The sequence below is a fragment of the Rhinoderma darwinii genome, chromosome 1 (genome assembly GCF_050947455.1).
Source record: "Rhinoderma darwinii isolate aRhiDar2 chromosome 1, aRhiDar2.hap1, whole genome shotgun sequence".
NCBI classification, from domain to species: Eukaryota; Metazoa; Chordata; class Amphibia; order Anura; family Rhinodermatidae; genus Rhinoderma; species Rhinoderma darwinii.
Window position 1 is genome coordinate 541,337,977 of NC_134687.1, and position 12,260 is coordinate 541,350,236.

The following is a 12,260-nucleotide window of genomic DNA, read 5'->3' on the forward strand; positions in this document are numbered from 1 at the left end:
GTTAACCAAATAGAACAATATTTTTTGTGTCGTTTGGTCTAAAAGCATTGCTGGCCATATAAACCAATCACGGCGCAGCTTTCATTTATCCAGCATAGTTTAATAAATGAAAACGGAGCTCTAATTGGCTGTTATAGGCAGCAAGGCAGGGATTCTGTTAGACCATTTTTATAAATTAGGCCTATGTTTCGTTAATTCACACAATTAAGCCGTCCCATTTTTCACGGACCCAATTCACCCGTCAAAGTGAATGGGTCCGTGAAGATTATCGGGTGCCACTCGGATGCCGTCAAAAACGGGCCGAATAGCACAACGGTCGTGTGCAATAGACCTAACACTGAAACCTTATTTATGAAGAAATATTCCTAAAACTCTATGCTATGGGTTAACATAGAAGAACCATTTATTTAAAAATTAAATTAAATTACCGGTAACTGTTCTGCTAATTTTCATTGTAAGGGCAAAGCCACACGTGGCGGAATTGCTCTTGAATTCCGCTGCGGAAACTCCGCAGCGTTAATCCGCAGCGGAGCCGTTTCTCCATTGCTTTCCACTTCTTTTTAGTAGGCTTCGTTTAGACGAGGCTGAAAATTCCGCTGCGGAGCATAGGCTGCGGTGCGGAATTTGGTGTCCGCAGCATACAATGGATGTTGCGGACCAGTGGCGGACTGGTTGCAGACTCATTGCGGAAGTTCTCCATTGACTTCAATGGAGATTCTAATTTCCGCAATGAAGTCCGCAGCTGTCATGCACATGTTATGTGTGCTGCGGATGCGTCTTGCTTTTTTGACATGACATTTCTTCATTCTGGCTGGACCTATGTATTTCTAGGTCTACAGCCAGACTGAGGAAGTCAATGGGGCTCCCGTAATTACGGGAGCGTTGCTAGGAGACGTCAGTAAATAGTCACTGTCCAGGGTGCTGAAAGAGTTAAGCGATCGGCAGTAACTGTTTCTGCACCCTGGACAGTGACTACCGATCCCAATATACAGCAACCTGTAAAAAAAATAGAAGTTCATACTTACCGAGAACTCCCTGCTTCTGTCTCCAGTCCGGCTTCCCAGGATGACGTTTCAGTCTAAGTGACGGTTGCAGCCAATCACAGGCTGCAGCGGTCACATGGACTGCCGCGTCATCCAGGGAGGTCGGGCTGGATGCCGAAAGAGGGACGCGTCACCAAGACAACGGCCGGTAAGTATGAAATTCGTTTACTTTCACTAGGGAAAGTGCTGTCCCTTCTCTCTATCCTGCACTGATAGAGAGAAGGGAAGCACTTTTCCCGCAGTCCGCAGCAGCTAGTTCGCATCAATTTACTGCACATTTTGGGCAGATCCGCCGCAGAATCTGCAACGCAGATTCTGTGCGGCATTGATGCGGACAGTTGCGGAGGAAATCCGCCACGTGTGGGCATGCCCTTATATGTCACTAGGTGTCACTATTCCATTGATTTATAACCATTTAAAATGTTCCAATTTGCAAAAATTGTTTCATTTATAACAATGAATTCTTGTAAATAGAACACATATAGCTTAAAGTTCATGTTCAGACCTGTTCAGACTCAATTTCAGTGTATGTTTCATGCATCTGAATGGGATCGTTTCTGTGGCATGTTTGTGATTTTCACAAACCCTATACAGATATATGGGGCAGATTTCAGTCTCTGAGACTCCTGCAATGGAAATCTGCCACATGTCAACATATCTTAATAGTCATTTAAACATCTAAAAATAATAGTTAAACAACTTGGGGATCAATATAAATTAAAATCTTTATTATTTTCTCATAACATGTGTCACTTTTACTTTTCGTCACTTGGGCTTGTTTCACACATAGTTTTTTTTCTGGCATTTTAAACTACATGAAAAAATGCATTTTAATACTCCAGCGTTTTTTAACATATTACAACGTTTTTTTTAATGCCATTTTTAGTGGCATTTTTTAAGTTCTATAGGCAAGCTTATGGGGAAAAAGCCTGAAAAATGCAACAGTGCTTGCTGTGTTTGAAAAAAAATGCTACTGATCACAAAAATGCAATAAAAACACCAAAAGCAAAGTATGCTGTGTATGTAGTTATTTTTATATTTCACTAAAGACTTTACGGTAACATCTGACTGCAAAAAAAACATGACCGCAAAAACGCCTTTAAAAACGCATAAAAATGTAACAAAACTCTGGTTGTGAAACCAGCCTTAGGCCTTATTCACACGAACATGTTCGTTTTGCGTGCGTAAAAAACGCAGCGTTTTTCTTGCGTTGCAGTTCCATGTGACATCCGTGTACGATGCGTGTCTGCATTTTTTTACGCGCCTATGTCATCCGTATGCCATGCTTTTTTTACATCCGCAAAATAAACTGAAGGAGGTGTTTTTCTTTTACTCATCATTTCTTTAGCAACTGTTGTGTGCATCACGCACAGTGCACATATGACGTCCGTGTGCTGTCCGTAATTTTCACGCACCTATTGACTTCAATGGGTGCGTGATGCGCAAAAAACGCACAAGTATAGGACATGCAGTGAGTTTCGGACACACGCTACGTAAAAAACACTGAATGTCTGAATGGCTCCATTGAATTGCATAGGTCCGTGTGACATCCGGTGTTTTAACGCGCGTAACACGGACGTGAAATACGCTCGTGTGAATAAGGCCTTACCCTGAAACATAGAATCATAAAAGATCTAATAGGTTGGAGTCAACAACTGAACCTCATCTATTTACAAATCAACTGCATTCCAGCTATACATTTAGGCCTTGCCACATACAGGATTAATAGCAAAGGAGTTAAATATCCAATCCCGTCCCTGGCTCTAAATATATGGGTCCAACACAGAGCGTTAGGGTCAATGCACACCATGCGTATTACGTGCAGTTTTGCCACATGTGTTTGCAAAACCGCAGCATAATACAGTACCAGCATAGACAATGAGATTCCAGGAAATCTCACATACACGCTGCAGTATTTTCACGCACGTAAATTGACCTGCGGTGCGGATTTTAAATTCTGCAGCATGTCAATTTATCTTGCGTTTCCGCTTGCGAATTATATCCGCCTAGAAAGAAAAATCACACCAAAACACGCAGCATGAAAACGCTGCGATTTACGCATCATGACGTAAAAACCATACCGAAAAACTTTCTTGCAGTTTCCTGCGGTTTTGCTGCATATTTTCCACAGCAAAATACGCAACGTGTGCTTGCAGCCTTATAATGCTTTGCAGCACTAACTAAAACAGGTGCTTCATAAATGCACACAATATTCCTTTGACTGCATTCGGAAAATGGAAAATGATTCTATTAAGCTCACCATATATCGAAAAAAATTTCATCAAAGTCTATGGAGTTTTTAAAAATTCTGCAATAATTCTGCAATAATTCTGCAATAATTGTAAAACTGAAATGGTACAATCATTTTCAATCAAGCAAAGTAGTAGATAATTGTGAAATGGTCTACCAGCATGTTGGTAATTTCTAATATTATCACATTAAGTCCATGTTCACACAGGGCAGATACGCTGCGTAAAATTCTAGGCGAAAAACTGCACCAAATTGTGGTGCAGCTTATCGGACGGAATGTCTGCTGCGGATAACTGCACATAAAAAAGTTTCATACACCGTGTTCCAAATTATTATGCACATTGGATTTAAGTGTTATAAACATTTAATTATTAGTTTTTCAATTAAACTCATGGATGGTATTGTGTCTTAGGGCTCTTTGGATCATTGTAATCAATCTCAGACACCTGTGATAATTAGTTTGCCAGGTGTGCCCAATCAAAGGAAAACTACTTAAGAAGGACGTTCCACATTATTAAGCAGGCCACAGGTTTCAAGCAATATGGGAAAGAAAAAGGATCTCTCTGCTGCCGAAATAGTGCAATACCTTGGACAAGGTATGAAAACATTGGATATTTCAAGAAAACTTAAGAGTGATCATCATACTGTGAAAAGATTTGTGGCTGATTCAGAGCATAGACGGGTTCGTTCAGATAAAGGCATAATGAGGAAGGTTTCTGCCAGACAAATTAATAGGATTAGGAGAGCAGCTGCTAAAATGCCATTGCAAATCAGCAAACAGGTATTTGAAGCTGCTGGTGCCTCTGGAGTCCCGCGAACCTCAAGGTGTAGGATCCTCCAGAGGTTTGCAAGTGTGCATAAAGCTATTATTCGGCCACCCCTAAACAATGCTCACAAGCAGAAACGGTTGCAGTGGGCTCAGAAATACATGAAGACTAATTTTCAAACCGTGTTGTTTACTGATGAGTGCCGTGCAACCCTGGATGGTCCAGATGGATGGAGTAGTGGATGGTTGGTGAATGGCCACCATGTCCCAACAAGGCTGCGACGTCAGCAAGGAGGTGGCGGAGTCATGTTTTGTGCTGGAATCATAGGGAGAGAGCTGGTAGGCCCCATTAGGGTCCCTGACGGTGTGAAAATGACCTCTGCAAAGTACGTAGAGTTTATGACTGACCACTTTCTTCCGTGGTACAAAAAGAAGAACCGTGCCTTCCGTAGCAAAATTATCTTCATGCATAACAATGCACCATCTCATGCTGCAAAGAATACCTCTGTGTCATTGGCTGCTCTGGACATAAAAGGAGAGAAACTCATGGTGTGGCCCCCATGTTCCCCTGACCGCAACCCTATTGAGAACCTTTTGAGCATCCTCAAGCAAAATATCTATGAGGGTGGGAGGCAGTTCACATCAAAACAGAAGCTCTGAGAGGCTATTCTGACATCCTGCAAAGATATTCAAGCAGAAACTGTCCAAATACTCACAAATTCAATGGATGCAAGAATTGTGAAGGTGATATCAAAGAAGGGGTCCTATGTTAACATGTAATTTTTTTATTGAAAGAGCTTTTGATTTCTGTAAATATGACCTCCTGATGCTGCAAATTCAACAAATTACCATTTTAGTTCTCTTTACAACCTTAAGGCTGGGTTCACACGACCTATTTTCAGGCGTAAACGAGGCGTATTATGCCTCGTTTTACGTCTGAAAATAGGGCTACAATACGTCGGCAAACATCTGCCCATTCATTTGAATGGGTTTGCCGACGTACTGTGCAGACAACCTGTCATTTACGCGTCGTCTTTTGAGAGCTGTCAAACGACGACGCGTAAAAATACAGCTTCGTCATAAGAAGTGCAGGACTCTTCTTTCAGACGTAATTTGAGCCGTTCTTCATTGATCTCAATGAAGCGCAGCTCAAAATTTACGGCTGTCAGAGAAGCCTCGCAAAATGCGAGGAGGAGCAATTACGTCTGAAACGAGGCAGCTGTTTTCTCCTGAAAACAGTCTGTCATTTCAGACGTAAAAGCGTGCTACCGTGTGCACATACCCTTAAAATGTTTTGATCTCTGTTGTGCATAATAATTTGAAACGTGCATTTTGACTTTTTTACATCTGAAAAAAAATCTGTTCTCATTAGGAGATTTGTTCAATAAAATTTGCATTATACTCCAACGGTTGAAGGCTTGAAGATTAAACTGACTGTCATTTGCATCGACTATTTAGGAAAATCAGCGAAAAATAACATTTGCATAATAATTTGGAACGCGGTGTACTTACACAGCCATGGCAACACGTCCCTCCACCATCCTGCATCGGTCACATGGGATGAAATGAAACATCATCCCAGGAGGCCGGCCTTGACTAAGAAACACAGAATTCTAGATAAGTATAAGATTTTTTTTCTGAGCTGCGTTTTTTGCAACGGAATCACTGCTTTTCCGCCGCAGAAAAACGCAACTTCTGATATTTGTTGCTGGATTTACCTCCCCATTGAATTAATTGTGGAGAATCAGCAACAAATAAGCAGTGATTACGCAAATGCAGTTGACATGCTGCGGATTAAAAAAACGTAGGTCAATTTCTGAGAGGTTTATTCGCTCAGCATTTACGCAGCGTGTGGATGAGATTTGTTCAAAGCTCATTCACTCTGCTGCTACTGTATTTTGCTATGGATTTTCCGCAATGAAATCTGTTGCGGAAAATCCACAGTATTTACGGTACGTGTGTACTCACACGAGCGTGTCCGTTTTGCGCACGTAAAAAACAAAACATTTTTCTTGCGTTGCAGTTCCGTGTGACATCCGTGTACTGTGCGCGTCTGCATTTTTTACGCGTGTATGTCTTCCGTATGTCAGGCGTTTTTTTACGTCAGCAGAAAAAACTGAAGGAGGTGTTTTATTTTTTCTTTAGGAACTGGTGCGTGAAAAACACGGACAGCACACAGATTTTTTTCACGCACCCATTGACTTCAATGGGTGCGTGATGCGCAAAAAACACACAAGTATAGGACATAGGACACACGCTGCGTGAAGTACACTGAATGAATGGCCCCATTGACGTGCATAGGTCCGTGTGACGTCCGTTGTTTTAACGCGTGTAACACAGACGTGAAATACGCTTGTGTGAATAAGGCCTAAGACAGCAAAAATTTTCAACTAAGGCCCAAGGTGTTTTTTGCGCATCATGCACCCATCCGTGTGCTGTCCGTGATTCACACAACAGTTGCTAAAGAAATAATGAGAAAAAGAAAACCACCTCCTTCATTTTTTTCTGCTGACGTAGATACTGATGGCATACGCGCGTAAAAAAACGGAGATGCGAAACGTACACTTATGTCACACAGAACTGCAATGCAGGAAAAACGCTGCGTTTTTTATGCAGGCATAACGGACATGTTCGTGTGAATAAGGCCTAATTGTAAGATTTGTTATTATGCAGTGAACATTAGATAAAGTTGAGTTCATCAGATCAGTTTATAGTATCAGATCATCATGTAATATGATGAAAGATCTGGATATGAAGCCTCATCAGAGTTCTTCTAGATGCTAATCTAAAAAAAAGCTATAATAAGGTGCTTGCAATAAATCTCCCCCAATAGAATGCATTGAATATACTACATTTGCTCACATTGAGGGCCTTGGATATTGACAAACATGATTCATCAGATTTTCAACAGATTCACCCATTTGATGGTTGGCCCCGCAGATCTACCCATTTGATTGTTGGCCCCGCAGATCTATCCATTTGATTGTTGGCCCCGCAGATCTATCCATTTGATTGTTGGCCCACAACATTCAGCAGTGCACTATTGGCATGGCTTAGACCATTACTACATAATCCAGCAGATACAATTACCCATTAATTGCATTTGTGGTTCATCCTAAACAATAATTTGTCCCATAAATTGTGGATAAAATTGTTTGTCATTTTGGAGAAATCTTTGAGTAAAACATGAAAAACTCTGCATATTCTTTCCTGACAGTCTTGCAGTGTAATTTATCACCTAAAATTCTATATCCAAGGTAGAAGCTATAACTAAGATTACAACTTTAGGTGTCCCATTCAGGCTGATATCAGGGTCATGTATTGAAAATTTCACACAAATACAACAAAGTCCAATAGGAAACTAGAAGTATTTATTCTTCTACAGCTTTATCACTTCCTCTGTAAGACTACATTCATACGAGCGTATCAGATAAACGCGCGTGAATGTGGTCCGTTATGCATCCGTGTGCTTTGCGAGTGGCATGAGTTATTCACGCACTCGCAAAACACATCTTTTTTTTAAATTATTATTTGCAATTGAATTCATGCGCAAATCACCCACCGCACATGGATGTGCATCCGTGTGTGGTGCATGGTTTTCACGCACCCATTGACTTCAACTGGCGCGTAGGTGCGTGAAAACGCACCAATATAGGACATGCAGTGAGTTTCACGCAGCGGACTCTCGCTGCGTGAAAACTCCTGCATGTGTCAACGGCCTCATTAAAATCAATGGGTCTGTGTGCTGTGTGTGATTTCCATGCGCAGCACACGGACGTTATTCAATATGTGAATATGTAAACCTCCTGGACAACAGCCTGTGTTTCCCGTTAATAAATGCCCTTATAAAGAATAGTGTTAATGTCCAATATTTCTTTATTTTTAACCATGGTTTGCAAAAAAAATGTTTCTAAAAATCGAATACGTCTTACCAATATTGGTGTGAGATATCCTCCTAAAATGAAGAGTTTCTCTTTTTATGAACAGTACATATACTTTAAAACAATAGATGGAAGTAGCACGAAAGAATGAAATGAATTCAAAATTCACTTAATACCTCTCCATTGTTTTTCCCAGTTCTCTTTGCCTTCAAACTAAAAAGTGGGATGGAAACTGATATCTAAACGTAATCTATTGTTTTCAATATGAAGCCGTTTTGCACCATTAGTAACCAGAATGGTCAGTCTACATTCATCATAAATGACACACAGCACTTCTCTGTGTATCTAGGGTAGTGGCTATTTATTTCTATGGAGGGCTGAAGGGAACTGTTTTGGAAGAGGGAGGGAACAAATTTACCTGCCTGAAATAGGCAAACTCACCCTAAGACCTAATTTACACAGCAATATTTTGGTCAGTATTTTGCATCAGTAAATGAAAGCTAAAACCAGAAGTGGAACATAAAAAGATAAAAAAATAATGGAAACATTTCTACTTCTGTGTTTTGGACCCACTCCTGGTTTCGGGTTATAAATACTGAAGCAAAATATTAAACACAATACTGACACGTGAAAGTAGCCTAAATCTAGAAAGAGAAATGGGGGAAGATAATGTTTCTATTTTAGTTCTTTAGCGTAGAAAAGTTGCATACGGCCCAAAAGTTGCAGAAATTGCAACTGTTTCCCCTGCTCTTGCCACTTTTCAAACTTTGCAGAGATTAGCGGAGGGGCTGTGGCCACTAGCGGCCCTATGCATTTACTTTAATTTGCGCCAGAAACTGGCAGAAATTATAGTGAAAATTTACACCAGCTCCTGTAGCACACAGACAGCTGAGGGTGCGACAAATTTATTAAGAGGCGTGTGCCTCTTAATAAAATTGTTGCTTCTTCCTCCAGCTTAATTTACATTAATACTTGTGCAATCTTAATATATCTCCTCCAACGAGACTTAAATAACAGCCAGACCAAAAAAACAAAACACCGTGAGGTATTAGGCTGGGTTCACACGAGCATGTTACATCCGTAAAGGACGGAACGTATTTTGGCCGCAAGTCCCGGACCGAACACACTGCAGGGAGCCTGGCTCCTAGCATCATAGATATGTACGATGCTAGGAGTCCCTGCCTCGCTGCCGGACAACTGTCCCGTACTGTAATCATGTTTTCAGTACGGGACAGTAGTTCCACGGAGAGGCAGGGACTCCTAGCGTCGTACATAACTGCGATGCTAGGAGCCCGGCTCCCTGCAATGTGTTCGGTCCGGGACTTGCGGCCGAAATACGTTCCGTCCTTTACGGACGTAACATGGTCGTGTGAACCCAGCCTAACAGCAGGTAGTTGGTGCACAGTTCTCAGAGACCTCATCAATGCTATATTGTAAAAAAACAAAATCGACCATATATACACATACTATATGGACAAAAGTATTGGGATACCCCTCTTAATCATTGAATTCAGGTGTTTCATTCAGTGCCATTGCCACAGGTGTATAAAATCCAGCACCTGGCCATGTAGTCGCCTCTACAAACATTTGTGAAAGAATGGATCGCTCTAAAGAGCTCACTGAATTTGAGGGTTGAACTATAATAGGATGCCACCATTGTAACAAGTCAGTTTGTGAAATTTCTTCCCTACTAGATATTCCACGATCAACTGTGAATGGTATTATTTCAAAGTGGAAACATTTGGGAACCACAGCAACTCAGCTACAAAGTGGAAAACCGTGTAAAGTTACAGAGTGGGGTCGCCGAGTGCTGAAATACATAAAAGTCAGCAACGTTCAACTGGATCAATAACTGCTGAGTTTCAAACCTTCTCTGGAATTAACATCAGCACAAAAACTATACGCTGGGAGCTACATGCAATGGCGGATTATCATAGGGTGTTTTGGGTGGCTGCCGAGGTCCCGGGCTTCCGGGGGGCCCATGGCCGCCCAAAGTACATTGTAGTTTTGTCACGGCAAAAAACGCATTGTGTATGTTCTGCAAAAGGACCTTTAGACATAAGGTTACATGACCTTATCTCTGAAGTTCTCACTATTGCTTAGAGACCTGCTGGTCACATGACCGCAGGATCTTGAGCAACAGCAGCAGCAAAATTCCACAGAGAAGACTGAGGAGAGCTGCTATGTAAGTATAAGGGGATGGATTTGTTTAAGGGGTCTGTATTTAGGGGGACTGTATTTAAGGGGTCTGGTGTGGGGGTCTATATTTAGGGGGCCTGGTTTGGGGACTGTATTTAGGAGGTTTGGTATCTGTATTAGTTTAAGTGGTCTATATTTAGGGGGACTGTATTTCGGGGGTCTTGTGTGGGGGTCTGTATTTAGGGGGCCTGGTTTGGGGACTGTATTTAGGAGGATTGGTGTCTGTATTAGTTTAAGGGGTCTGTATTTAGGGGGTCTGGTCTGGGGTCTGTATCAGTTTAAGAGGTTTAGGGTCTGTATATTTAGGGGTCTGTGTTAGTTTAAGGGGTCTGCGGTTGGTATTTAGGGGGTCTGTATTAGTTTGAGGTCTGGGGTCTGTATTTAGGGGGTCTGATCTTGGGTCTGTATTAGTTTATAGGGTCTATTTAGGGGGCCTGTTGTAGGGTCTGTATTAGTTTAGGGGTCTTTATTTAGGGGTCTGTATTTACAGGGTCTGGTCTGGGGGTCTATTAGTTTATAGGATCTATTTAGGGGGCCTGTTCTAGGGTCTGTATTAGTTTAGGGGGTCTTTATTTAGGAATCTGTATTTAGGGGTCTGGTCTGTGGTCTGTATTAGAATAAGGGGTCTGGTCTGGGGTCTGTATTACTTAAGGGAGTCAGGTCTGGGGTCATTATTAGTGTAGGGGTCAGGTCTGGGGTCTGTATTTAGGGGGTCTGTATTAGTTTGAGGTCTGGTGTCTGTATTTTGGGGGTCTGGTCTGGGTCTGTATTTAGTGGTCTGGTCTGGGGTCTGTATTAGTTTATGGGGTCTGTATTCAGGGGTCTGTATTAGTTTAGGGTTCTGTATTAAGGGAGTCAGGTCTGGGGGTCATTATTAGTTTAGGGTGTCAGGTGTATGTATTTAGGGGTCTGGTCTGAGGTCTGTATTTATTTAGGGTGCTTGTTCTGGGGTTCTGTATTTGTTTAGGGAGGTCTGGTCTGGGGACTGCAATCGTTTGGAAAGTCTGGGTCTGTATGTATTCTATGGTCTAGTCTGGGGTCCAAATTTATTAGTCTGAGTAAAAGGGGTTGCCCAGGCACATCAATAGGTCATCAGTATAAAAAACGGTCTGTGCCCGGACAACTCCTTTAATGGTTCTGGGCCTGACTGCATTGTCCAACTGTAAAGTTTAATCTTGGAGGATAGATAATGCTATGGGGTTGTTTTACAGGGGTTGGCCTAGGCCCCTTATTTGTAGAGAAGGGGTATATTAATGCTTCATCATGCCAAGACATTTTAGACAATTATATGCTTTCAACTTTGTGGGAACAGTTTGGCGAAGGCCCTTTTCTGTTCCAGCATGACTGTACCCCAGTGCACAAAGCAAGGTCCATAAAGGCATGGTGGGGTGAGTTTGGAGTGGAAGAACATGGACACTCGAACACCTTTGGGATGAACTAGAATGGAGATTATGAGCCAGGCCCCCGTCCAACATCAATGTCTGACCTCACAAATTCTCTTCTGGATGTATGTGCAAAAATTTCCACAGACACATTCCAAAATCTTATAGAAAACCTTCCCAGAAGAATGGAAGCTGTTTTAGGGGGATTAACTCTATATTAATGCCTATGGATTTAGAATGGACTGTAGGTCCAGCAGGTAGAATGTGTAGGTGTATGGGTACTTTTGTCTATATAGTGTATGTTTATGCATATGTCCAATGGGAATACATATCATAGAAGCAGCATGAATGGCTGCTATTGGGCCCTCGAACAGAGGGGGGTCCAACCTTTTTTTGCTCCATCCTATTTGCCTATAAATGGTGAGAACCTGTGCAGGACTCCCCTCTAAAGAGGAAGTGCATTGTTAGCAAATAAGGGGGGGGTGGCCTAAGGTTCATAAAAAGACAGTAGAGGAGAAAAACAAATACCAGACCCTTTTGTTGTGGGTGATAAAACTTAGCACCATAATGGGATGTCTTCTTCTATGTGCGTCAATGCCTATATCAGCATATAACGACTACTTAGCCACTTCTCCAAATTTAAAACTGTCAGGACTATCAGTATCTGAGGGGGAAAAAATGGAACAATGCCTTAGTAAATACATAATATGAACTGTTCACTCAATTTTTTGATGATTGA